The sequence below is a fragment of the Haemaphysalis longicornis genome, unplaced genomic scaffold, assembly GCF_048455015.1.
Source record: "Haemaphysalis longicornis isolate Haplotype H1 unplaced genomic scaffold, Haemaphysalis longicornis Haplotype H1 scaffold_12, whole genome shotgun sequence".
In the NCBI taxonomy this organism is placed as follows: Eukaryota; Metazoa; Arthropoda; class Arachnida; order Ixodida; family Ixodidae; genus Haemaphysalis; species Haemaphysalis longicornis.
Window position 1 is genome coordinate 63284422 of NW_027526225.1, and position 11172 is coordinate 63295593.

Here is an 11172-nt window from a genome sequence, read left to right on the forward strand (position 1 = left end):
CGTACGTTATCACCTTCAAGATAGCTTGGCGCTCGTGTAAAATTAGCGCTGCAAAGCGACGCGTGCTGGTTCTCAGGATCGCTATTATTTTTTCTAGTTTTTTGTCATTGCAGTGATAGGCATTTGGTGTGAGAACCCAAACAAGCATGCTTGGATGCATGTTTTAGAGAAACCGACTGACTCTGGAGTGGCTCCGCGGAGTGGCACAGCCGTCGTGCTGTTAGGTTGGCGGGCCCGCAAAAATCCAGAACTTGGTGTACAGCTGGGACATCTTGAAGGTAGCGCACTTAAACACGGACACTAGCGAAAGAAACGACAAACCGCAGCGCTGACTCACAACTGATTTTTTATTAGAACAGACACACACTTAAATACTACAATCTAAACCCATGTGACCTGGCATCATACATACGTCACAATCCAGCGTATCATTTCCAAAACATGACAGGCATGAAACAGACTGTGTGGATGAAGGCGCGTGTTACATTTACGTTACAGAGCGATTTAAAAATTCAAATTCACTCTCATGTAAATGAATCGACGGCACACTAAAGCACCACACCCCCTTTTTTTCCCACCGGAGAAATTGGCACTTGCAAGGTCAGTCACGCGCCGCGCTTCCGAGGAGGACCGTCCACGTTTCACCACAGAGTGCGTCGATACTATTAGCCGTACAGTAGGCTCTTGCTCAAAGCCTAGAAAGGTGAAGTCCATCGTGGACTATGCTGTTAGTAATGACCTTCGTATCCTGACATCGGATAAGGAAGGGTTCTTTGTTGTTTCCCCAGAGGCGACCTTCCAGGAAAAGGCATGCGCGGCTGTTGACAAAAACTTCAGAGTAACGTATCTAAAAGCGCCAAAGGTGAAGGAAACCGCCATTGCGTTGTTTCAGAAGCATAACCTGGATAAGTTAGTGTCAAGTGTTAAGAATGCGAAGGCCTTGCATCTGGATGTATTCTTTGCGGCAAAAACACATAAACCGGAAATCCCGTTTCGTGCGATAGTAACAGAAAGAGACACGTGGCAGAGTGCAGTTTCCAGTTACCTGCAAAAACACTTGCAAAAGTTATGCGTGAGTGATCCATTTGTACTACGCAATTCTGATGAGCTCGTCGAGTGGCTTGTCAGTTGTAACCCTGGTTCGTGCAATATTTTCAGTGTTGATGTACGTTGCTTGTACTATAATATTCCACATAATGAATTGATGAAAAGTGTTAAACTTTCGATCACAGAAGACAATGATGAGCTGAAATTTTGTAATGGTGCTGGTATTTCTGTCAGTAGTTTTCTGGAGATTTTGTCGTTTTACCTTCAACGGTCTGGCGTGTGTATCGTCTCGAAAGTTGCACTTGTACTGAGCAACATTTTCTTAGGAAGAGTAGACAAATTGTAGTAGGTTGTAGGTTGTAGTATTTAAGTGTGTGTCTGTTCTAACAAAAAATCAGTTGTGAGTCAGCGCTGTGGTTTGTCAGGCAGCGTCCCCCCCCCCCCTGAGGGCTGGTGATTGCTGCTAAAACTCTTTTTCGCAGGTGACTGTTGAAAACGTTTCGCTAGTGTCCGTGTTTAAGTGCGCTACCTTCAAGATGTCCCATATGTATTTCCAACTAGCCCACTTGTCACTTCTTCTATGATGTACAGCGTTGATGTATATATTGAGTCATAGCTTAGGAAAGTAGAAACATTTCGTATATCTTAGAATTCCTGAAGTAATTTTTAGGCTCAGTAAAATCACCCATTTGTGTTTTGTGTATACTTCTTTTGTGCATTTTTTTGTTTCGTTGACCAATAACCTGTCAATAATTACACCTTTCACAAAACTGCTGCTGTGGGTTTGAAGGGAAAATCTATAAGCTACAATTTTATGCATAGCAATGCTAAATGTGTCCAGTAGCTCATGAGAAAAAGTTTTCTGGAAGCACTCAATATCGGCCATTTTTCCGCGGTCACGAATTAAAGAGTTAATATCCAGTCAAGTGTGCGTATAATCATAAATCAGTGTGTTGCTTTTTTTTCAATTTGAATGAAATTCATCGGGTATGGTCACCCTTTGTGGTCACCCACATTCCTCGCGGGTGATTTTAATTTGCCTGGGGTTAATTTGGACTCTCCTTTTCCTACTCTCGTACAATCGCCGCATGCCTTAAACCTAGATATTTTAGGGGCGAAACACCTTAGGACCTCGCTTTGTCCGTGGTTTGTCCCTTGGCGTCCGTGTACACAGTGTTGCGCATGCGCTAGGAGCATTGGATTGGATTAGATTGGATTGGTTTTGGATGGAATTGGATTAAATTGACATTTATCGGATTGGATTGGATTGGAATCGTATATACTGTACTGCGTTGTCACTTATTTACATGCGCGAGTGGGCAATGCCACGGGTGATTTACGCCAAGAACGATCCCCAGTGGTTCGCCCCACCGTCATGATTCCCTTCGTGGAGATGCGAGAATATTTTAGGATGTGTCATAATTTCCGTCAAGTAGTAATCTATCCAACACGTGTCGACGTGACTTGTGCTTCCATATTTGACCTTATTTTTTTCAGTAATTCAATTAAAAAAATTTGCTGTCTCCGTTGAAAACGGTCTTTCTGATCACTGCATGGTTCCCTTTTCATCCCTGTGGAAGCTGTGTGCACTGCTACTCGAACGAAATGTATCCGCATCAAAGATTTTTCGCGTGCACACTACGAAACTGAGTTAGATTTTCTAGAACTGAACCTGAGCAACTTTCATGGTTCCGATGTTATTCAAATGTGGGAGACAGTCAAAAACTTGTGTCTGCATTGTATTGATCGTTTTATTCCGGACAAGGTGAAAAAGACGGGTAAACCAACCCCTTGAGTTTCTCGTGATATTATACATTTGGAAAGGAAATTAAAACGCCTGAAGCGAAGAGCGTCCTCTCGTGACATTATTCAAGCCACCCAAGTAGCCCTCAGTCAAGCCGTGGCAACACTAAACGTAAATATTTTGAGCCCAAGTTACCCAACTTTATTAAATCTGCCCCACAAAAATATTAGAATTTCTCGCCCAACAAAAGAAATCCCATCGAAAAACTGCGTCATCATGACGCGCTCCTCGTTGAGAACGCGGACATCGCTGATCACTTCAGCACCTATTTTCATAGTGTCTTTTCCGTAGTTAAAGAGCCAATGCCCGAACTTGTTCCTCTTTGCAGAGCTAATACTGATATCGTGTCCATGTCGGGTGTAATTTCAATGCTGCTTAACTTAAAAACGAAGACATCACCTGGCCCAGATGGGATACCGAACGCTTTTCTTTCTGCGCCGTTAACGCCCGCTAAGGAACCCATACCCCCCGCAGCCGCATCGAGAGCATATTTACGTCCGTGGACGAACCTGGCTTCCGGCTGGGCAGCCAGGTGCGAACATTAGGAGTTCTCGCTCGAGGCGGAACTGGTCCGCTCCGAAATTCCCAAGATTAAGTGCCAACTATCCTCCATAGACACCTTAATAAAGTTCGCTGAGTTAGCCGTGCATGTATATGAGAAAAGTTTCACGCGCGAGCTACGGCACACTAATCCCGCTGGTGCGATGGTACGCGAAGCAGACAGCAAAATAGCACGTGAAAGGCTGTGCATCGAAACGGAAAAAGTAGACATCAAACGTCGCAGCTGCTTCCTCTCGAGTCGAGGAAGAGCAAGCCAATGAAACGTGCTGGACTTGCAAATACTCTCGGAAACACTGTTCTCTTTTGTATTAGGAAGGCGGTTATCAGGCACTTCAATTCGCTACCACCTCTCAACATCGGTGACAGACAGGTGGCACGCTTTGCACATTTTTGCAGTTTTAACGGGTATGATAGCGTCGATTAGCTTTATACAAAGTGTATCGGTAACTCGATAAAGCATCACGGCGCAGTTTCTACGATGACAAATTTTAGAAATGGAGTTGAACTGCCCGCCCGTTCCAGAAGTGGGAATGGCCAACGTTTAGCCAGTCCGTGGAATTGAAAGTATATGCATTGCGGCAAGTTCTTATTCTCTGGCGTGGAATCGGAATGGAATGAAAATACTCATCTGTAACACTGCTCTCTATTTGTAATTTTATGAACCGCCATCAGTTAAGTGATTCTGAATATTTTGATGACTCGTTGCGTTGTATGATACCTGAACTACTAGTTTTATCTCCTAAAGTAAATGAAGGAATCGCAATTTTCAAATGGCACAAAAAATGGGCTACTAAAGGTGCTAATCATTGAGAGAAGTTCTCTTGAGATCTTTTGAAAGCTTATTCGAACGTTTATTACTTGACAACTTATTTGAAGGTTCATTCATGGTAGTCTTGTGCTATTGGTAACTCTTCAGCAGGAAAAGCTAGGGGAGGGTTTGAGACCGGCGACGTAAAGGCAGTTTGCAGTTTGGAACTTGTTTCTGACGGCTTTCTGCGAGGAGCTGGGTGCATTAGAAGCGCTTGTGTGAAAGATGGGGAGGCCCTCCTGGAAATAGGCAACCGCGTACCCAGAGTACTCAGCGGTCTCACGCCTCACAGCTGCCGACCAAAAATGGGATTGACTAGGCACACGGCAGAGCCAGCAATCACGCTGGGAGGGAACTGCAGGTAGGGGTCATCGTCCAGCAGGGCCAGCTCACAAAAGTACTGGGCGAGAACTCTGAGACCGGCCGGGGCCTTGCTGACTTCCATTAAACGTCGCAGCAGGTAGTACACGGTGGGGGCACAAATTCCGCAGATAAGAACCTTGAACATATCTCGTTCCATGCCTAGCATATCATCTTTGGTGTAGATGTCGCCGCTGGCGCAGAGTAGGTCGCTGCACCGTGGCTGATCTTGTTCCCGAACTTGGAAGCAGTGAAGAGAGCAGCTGTGCCGCGCAGATGGAGGCAGTTTCGCTGCACAGACATCAGGGACAGGAAGCGGTCGATGTAGGAAACTGCCAAGAACAATTTCTCGTCGTACAGGCTGTATTCATCCGCCAAGCATACGAGCCAGTCCACAGGGTCGCTGCGCGTATAAGATGCAATGTGTGGCTGCCTATGCATGTACAGTGGGTCTGGCAGAAGTTCTTGCTCTCGGTTCCTCAAGTGGTTTACGTCCTGCCAGTACAGTTCACTCGTCTCTTCTTCCCGAACTCCAGTGTAGGACATCATGTCGAATGTGCGGATGGCAGCGTTCAGGACACCAGACGGCTCTCCTACAGCTTTCTGGAAATCGAGGAGGCTGTGGATGGGCGCTGCTGCTGTTCCATTTTCGGGACCTCCTGCAAGAATGATGCTGGCATCGTCTCCCTCGCATGTGGCACACTGCGTGGAAGCGGGACCAGGCCCGTCATGTGCTTTTGCTTTCGCATTCCCTGTCGGAGTGTCGTTAGAAGAGTCTTCCAGTTCATCGATGTCGCTCAGAGAAAACGAGTTTAAGAAAGATTCAGGTAGTCCCAACGACCTGCTGGCCGGAGCCGTCTCTCTCTTGCGCCAGTCTCTCGTGAGCGACCGGTGGGGTGCCGTATTAAACGAGGGGTCTCTGAGGGCCTTCCGATTGGGAACGGCATCCTGTGCGAAGTCCTCGCTATTTTCAGGTTGCTCAGGGATCTTATTGGGGGTCCTCTGGTTCTCGGCATCGTCGAATAATCTTTCGCCCGCATCGCGTCCAGCCATGGTGAGGGTACTCGAGTGCCGGAGCTTTTTTTCCTCTTTCGAAGGAGGCACGCTCACCGCGACTCTTCCGTGGCCATCGCCCTCGGTTGGTTCATGTAGCGAGCCGAAGTTCTGGGTGGTCGCTGTCTGCCGCGATTACCGGTGGGGTTTTCTCGGCTTCGATGAACGACCGCAGACGATTCTCGACCAAAACCGACACGGGCCGTTTTCTTCCTTCTCCTTTTTTATCTTATTGCGTGACGTCATACCGGAACTACTCTCGCACCTTGCCGCTCTTCGTAGGTTGACCCGGCTTTCATGGATGATTATCAGCGGACGTGGCAAACTTTCGATCACTTCATTCAGGGAGAAGGTTGTGGGCACAACGTGAGGGCAATGAATTCTTTGGTGCTTGATAATTTGCACACTAAACGAGAGCACTGCGATTTCAGTGTCATCGCTTTGCGCTCTAGCGTACTTCCGGGTTGATGCATTGTACTCCGCTTTAAAATATAATACGAGTTTACTCCACGCAGCACTTCTGTAAGAAAAGTAGTGAGTATTATAAACGATATTGGTGACATTAGCCGAAGGAATGCTCCTAGCTTGGTACGCAGGATTGCCGCAAAAATTCTGTAGATAAGAAAAGAGTTCGATGGACTGGCACGGTGGTTGTGATGATGAATGGCGGGGATGCAGTGTGTTGCGCGCAGAAGCGTAGATACAGGGCCTCTACGCATTCCTGGTCTCACGGAAAGCCACAAGCCCGAGTATTTCGGTCGTTACCACAAAGAACCAGCTCTTTAAAACGGGAGAGTGTTCGCAGGTCATCCCCAGTATCACGCGTATTAAGAGGCGGTTCCAACTTAACCTAAGCGAAGTTAACCTGGCCTAAACATGACTTAATTCACCCAACCTAAAATTGACCTAAACCTAACCCAACGTAATATCACCTAATCTAGCTAGAGTTGTTCTCAGTTTCATGTCACAGAAAATAACCTGTTGCTCTTAGAAACGGTTATACTCGCTAACATTGAAACACTCGCTAACAAATTCGAGAAATTCTATACCAGCCGGTTAGCCGAACAAGAATCGAAACAAAAGAATAAATACGTCCGAGAACTTTATTGAGGCTTCTTTGCTTCTGTGCGGAACACAGCCCCGCCATCATCATCACAACCACTGTCGCCAGTCCATGGAACTTTTTTCTTATCTACAGAATTTTTGCGGCAATCCTGCGTACCAAGCTAGAAGCATTCCTTCGGATAATGTCCCTAATATCATTTAAAATACTTCACTATCTTTCTTACAGAAGTGCTGCGTGGAGTAAACTCGTATTATATTTTAAAGCGGAGTACAGTACATCAACCCGGAAGTACGCTAGAGCGCAAAGCGAGGACTCTGAAATTGCAGTGCTCTCGTTTAGTGTGCAAATTATCAGGCCCCAAATAATTATTTGGATTCCTCTCACCATCCCTCAACGCCTCAAGGTCCATCCTGTTCCAAAACACATGCATCCTACCTACAACCGGGGGCGCCGAGAGGCCAGAGTGAGGCTCCTTGAAAAACTACACAGCTCAGACCCTCACACACGGTACACAGACATTGCTCGATCTACAGACCACAAGCACACAACCGTTGTAGTCCTCGACTCAACTGGTAAATTAGCAACTGCAGCCTGCTATCGGAACCTACCTGTAGCAACGGCCGAAGCGCTAGCCATCGCTCACGCCACCACTACCCACCAACAAAAACCCTACTTGACCATCATATCGGATTCCCAACAAGCCTGCCGCCTATACCAAGCCGGCCTCGCACCCCCTCAAGCCATCCAGATCCTACAACACCTCCCCGAAGACATCGACATCTCTATCACCTGGACGCCAGGCCACACCGGCCTTGCAGGGAATGAGGCGGCCCACGCCGTAGCCCGCGACCTCCTCAACCGGGCACTCCCAACAGCAAGGCCAGGAAGAACCGGACAAGCCCCACCTGTCCCACAGGCACTGACCCCACTCGACCTCACATACAGCTCCATTCTCTCTCATTACACAAACACAAGAAGGATATACCCACCTCCTCATCACACTCTTTCCAACCATCAAGCGTATATCTACCGGCGACTGCAAACCGAGACATACTACAACCACACCATCCTGTCCCACATCTCCCCATCTCTGTTCCCCTACAATTGTCCACAGTGTGACATCCCACTCTCAACTTACCACCTAGTATACTCCTGTCCCCACCACCCTCACCCCATCCCATCCCCATCCCCTGAGCAGTGGGAGTCTGCGCTGACCAGCTCGGCGCCGGAGCGTCAACTCGCGCTGGTGCAACGAGCCACGGATGCAGCGCAGGCCCGCGGCCTCCTGGACGAAGGAGGCTGACCACACCCCCTTCCCTGCCCCTTGAGCTCAGTAAAGAACGTTTTTCACCACCGCCCTCACCTTGTACCCACAAGCTACTACGCGAATGAAGTGATCGAAATATTGCCTCCTCCGCTGATTCCATGAAAGCCAGGTCAACCTACGAAAAGCGCGAAGGTGCGAGAGTAGTTCCGGTAATACGTCAGCGCAATAAGATAAAAAAGGAGAAGGAAGAAGACAGCCCGTGTCGGTTCTGGTGGAGCATCGCGTGCGATCGTTCATCGAAGCCGAGAAAACCCCACCGGTAATCGCGGCAGCCAGCGACCACCCAGAACTTCGGCTCGTTACACGAACCAATGGAGGGTGACGGCCACTAAGAGTCGCGGTGAGCGTGCCTCCTTCGAAAGAGAAAAGCTCCGGCACTCGAGTACCCTCACCATGGCTGGACGCGATGCCGACGAAAGATTATTGGACGATGACGAGACCCAGAGGACCCCCAATAGGATTCCTGAGCAACCTGAAAAGGCCGAGGGGTTCGCGCAGGATGCCGGTCCCAATCGGAAGGCCCTGAGAGACCCCCAGTTTAATACCGCACCTCACCCGTCGCCCAGGAGAGACTGGCGCAAGAGAGAGACGGCTCCGGCGAGCAGATGGTTTGGACTACCAGAATCTTTCGAAAACTCGTTTTCTCTGAGCGACCACGATGAACTGGAAGAGTCTTCTAACGACGCTCCGACAGGGAATGCAAAAACTAACGCACATGACAGGACTGGTCCCGCTTCCACGCAGTGTGCCACATGCAAGGGAAACGGTGCCAGCATCATTTCTACAGAAGGTCCCGAAAATGGAACACCAGCAGCGCCCGTCCACAGCCTCCCCGAATTCCAGAAAGCTGAAGGAGAGCCATCTTGTGTCCTGAACGTTGCCATCCGCACATTCGACATGATGTCCTACCCTGGAATCCGGGAAAAAGAGATGAGCGAACTGTACTGGCAGGACGTATACAACCACCTGAGGAACCGAGAGCAAGAACTTCTGCCAGACCCACTGTACATGCATAGGCAGCCACACACTGCATCTTATTGGCGCAGCGACCTCGTGGACTGGCTCGTAACACTGGCCGAAGAATGCAGCCTGTACGACGAGAAATTGTTCTTGGCAGTTTCCCACATCGACCGCTTCCTGTCCCTGATGTCTGTGCAGCGAAACTGCCTCCAACTGCTCGGCACAGCTGCTGTCTTCACTGGTTCCAAGTTCGAAGATGGAGATCAGCCACGGTGCAGCGACCTACTCTGCGCCAGCGGCAACATCTACACCAAATATGATATGCTAGGCATGGAACGAGAGATGCTCAACGTTCTTATCTATCGCATTTGTGCCCCCACCGTGTACTACCTCCTGCGACGTTTTATGGAAGTCAACAAGGCCCCGGCCGGTCTCAGACTTCTCGTTCAGTACTTTTGTGAGCTGGCCCTGCTGGACGATGACCCCTACCTGCAGTTCCCTCCCAGCGTGATTGCTGGCGCTGCCGTGTGCCTAGTCAATCCCACTTTTGGCCGGCAGCCGTGGGGGCGTGAGACCGCCGAGTACTCCGTGTACGAGGTTGCCCATTTCCAGGAGGGCCTCCCCTGCATTCACACAAGTGCTTCTAACGCGCCCAGCCGTTCGCAGAAATCCGCCAAAAACAAGTCCAAAACTGCAAACTACCTTTACGTCGCTGGTCTTTAGCATTTCCTGCTAAAGAGTTGCCAAGAGTACAGGACTACCATGAATGAACCTTTAAATAAGTTTTCAAATAATATACGTTCGAATGAGCTTTCAAATGAACTTAAGAGAACTTCTCTCAATGATGAGAACCTTTTGTAGTTCATTTTTTTTGTGCCACTTCAAAATTGTCATCCCTTCATTTACTTTAGGAGATATAACGTGGAGTTAAGGTATCATAAAGCGCAATGAGCCATAAAAATATTTAGTATAATTTAAGTGATGGAGGTTCATAAAATGACAAATAGAGAGCAGTATTAGTACTATAGCAGTATTATAGATGAGCATTTTCATTCTATTCCAATTCGACGCCAGAGAATTAGAACTTGCCTCAATCCATATACTTTCAATTCCACGGAGTGGCTAAACGTTGGCCCTTCCCACTTCTGGAACGAACGGGCAGTTCAATTCCATTTCTAAGATTCCTCATCGTAGAAACTGCCCCGTGATGCTTCATCGAGTTACCGATACACTTTGTATGAAGCTAATCGACGCTATCATACTCGTTAAAACTGCAAAAATGTGCAAAGCATGCCACCTGTATGTCACCGATGTTGAGAGGTGGTAGCGAATTGAAGTGCCTGACAACCGCCTTCCTAGTACAAAAGAGGACAGTGTTTCCGAGAGTATTTGCAAGTCCAGCATGTTTCATTGGCTTGCTCTTCCTCGGCTCGAGAGGCAGCAGCTGCCACGTTTGATGTCTGCTTTTTTCCGTTTCGATGCACAGCCTTTCACGTGCGATTTTGCTATCTGCTTCGCGTACCATCGCACCAGCGGGATTAGTGTGCCGTAGCTCGCGCGTGAAACTTTTCTCATATACATGTACGGCTAACTCAGCGAACTTTATTAAGGTGTCTATGGGGGCTAGTTGGCACTTAATCTTGGGAATTTCGGATCGGACCGGTTCCGCCTCGAGCGAGAACTCCTAATGTTCTCACCTGCCAAGCCGCAAGCCAGGTTCGTCCACGAACGTAAATATGCTCTCGATGCGGCTGCGGTAGTGCGGGGGTATGGCTTCGTCGCCAGTTTCACGGCGCACGCGCAGCATCAGCCAAGTAGGGCCCCCTAAAAAATCCTACCGAAGCTTTGGTGCAGTAAGGCTATGCTTGCGAAGGTGCAGCATTTGTAGGTGGCCAGACTTTTCCAGAGTCGCTCTCTCTCTCTTTCCCTCTAATGGTGTTTAAACGTTGTGCAAACACCAAAAATTATCATTGGACGCTTTGGATCGTTAGGCATACTGGCTTGTTTGATGTGCTGACATGTGCTTGGATACAGCTTCGCGTTGGATGTTGTTGCTCACCGTAGCTTGCACAGTTGATGAGCCCGTCATCGACTGCACCATCAAGCAGCGCGCGTGCCGCAGCTAAAACTGGCTTTTTAGGCCCGAATCTTCAAGAATGTAGGGCATGATGATGATGATGATTGCC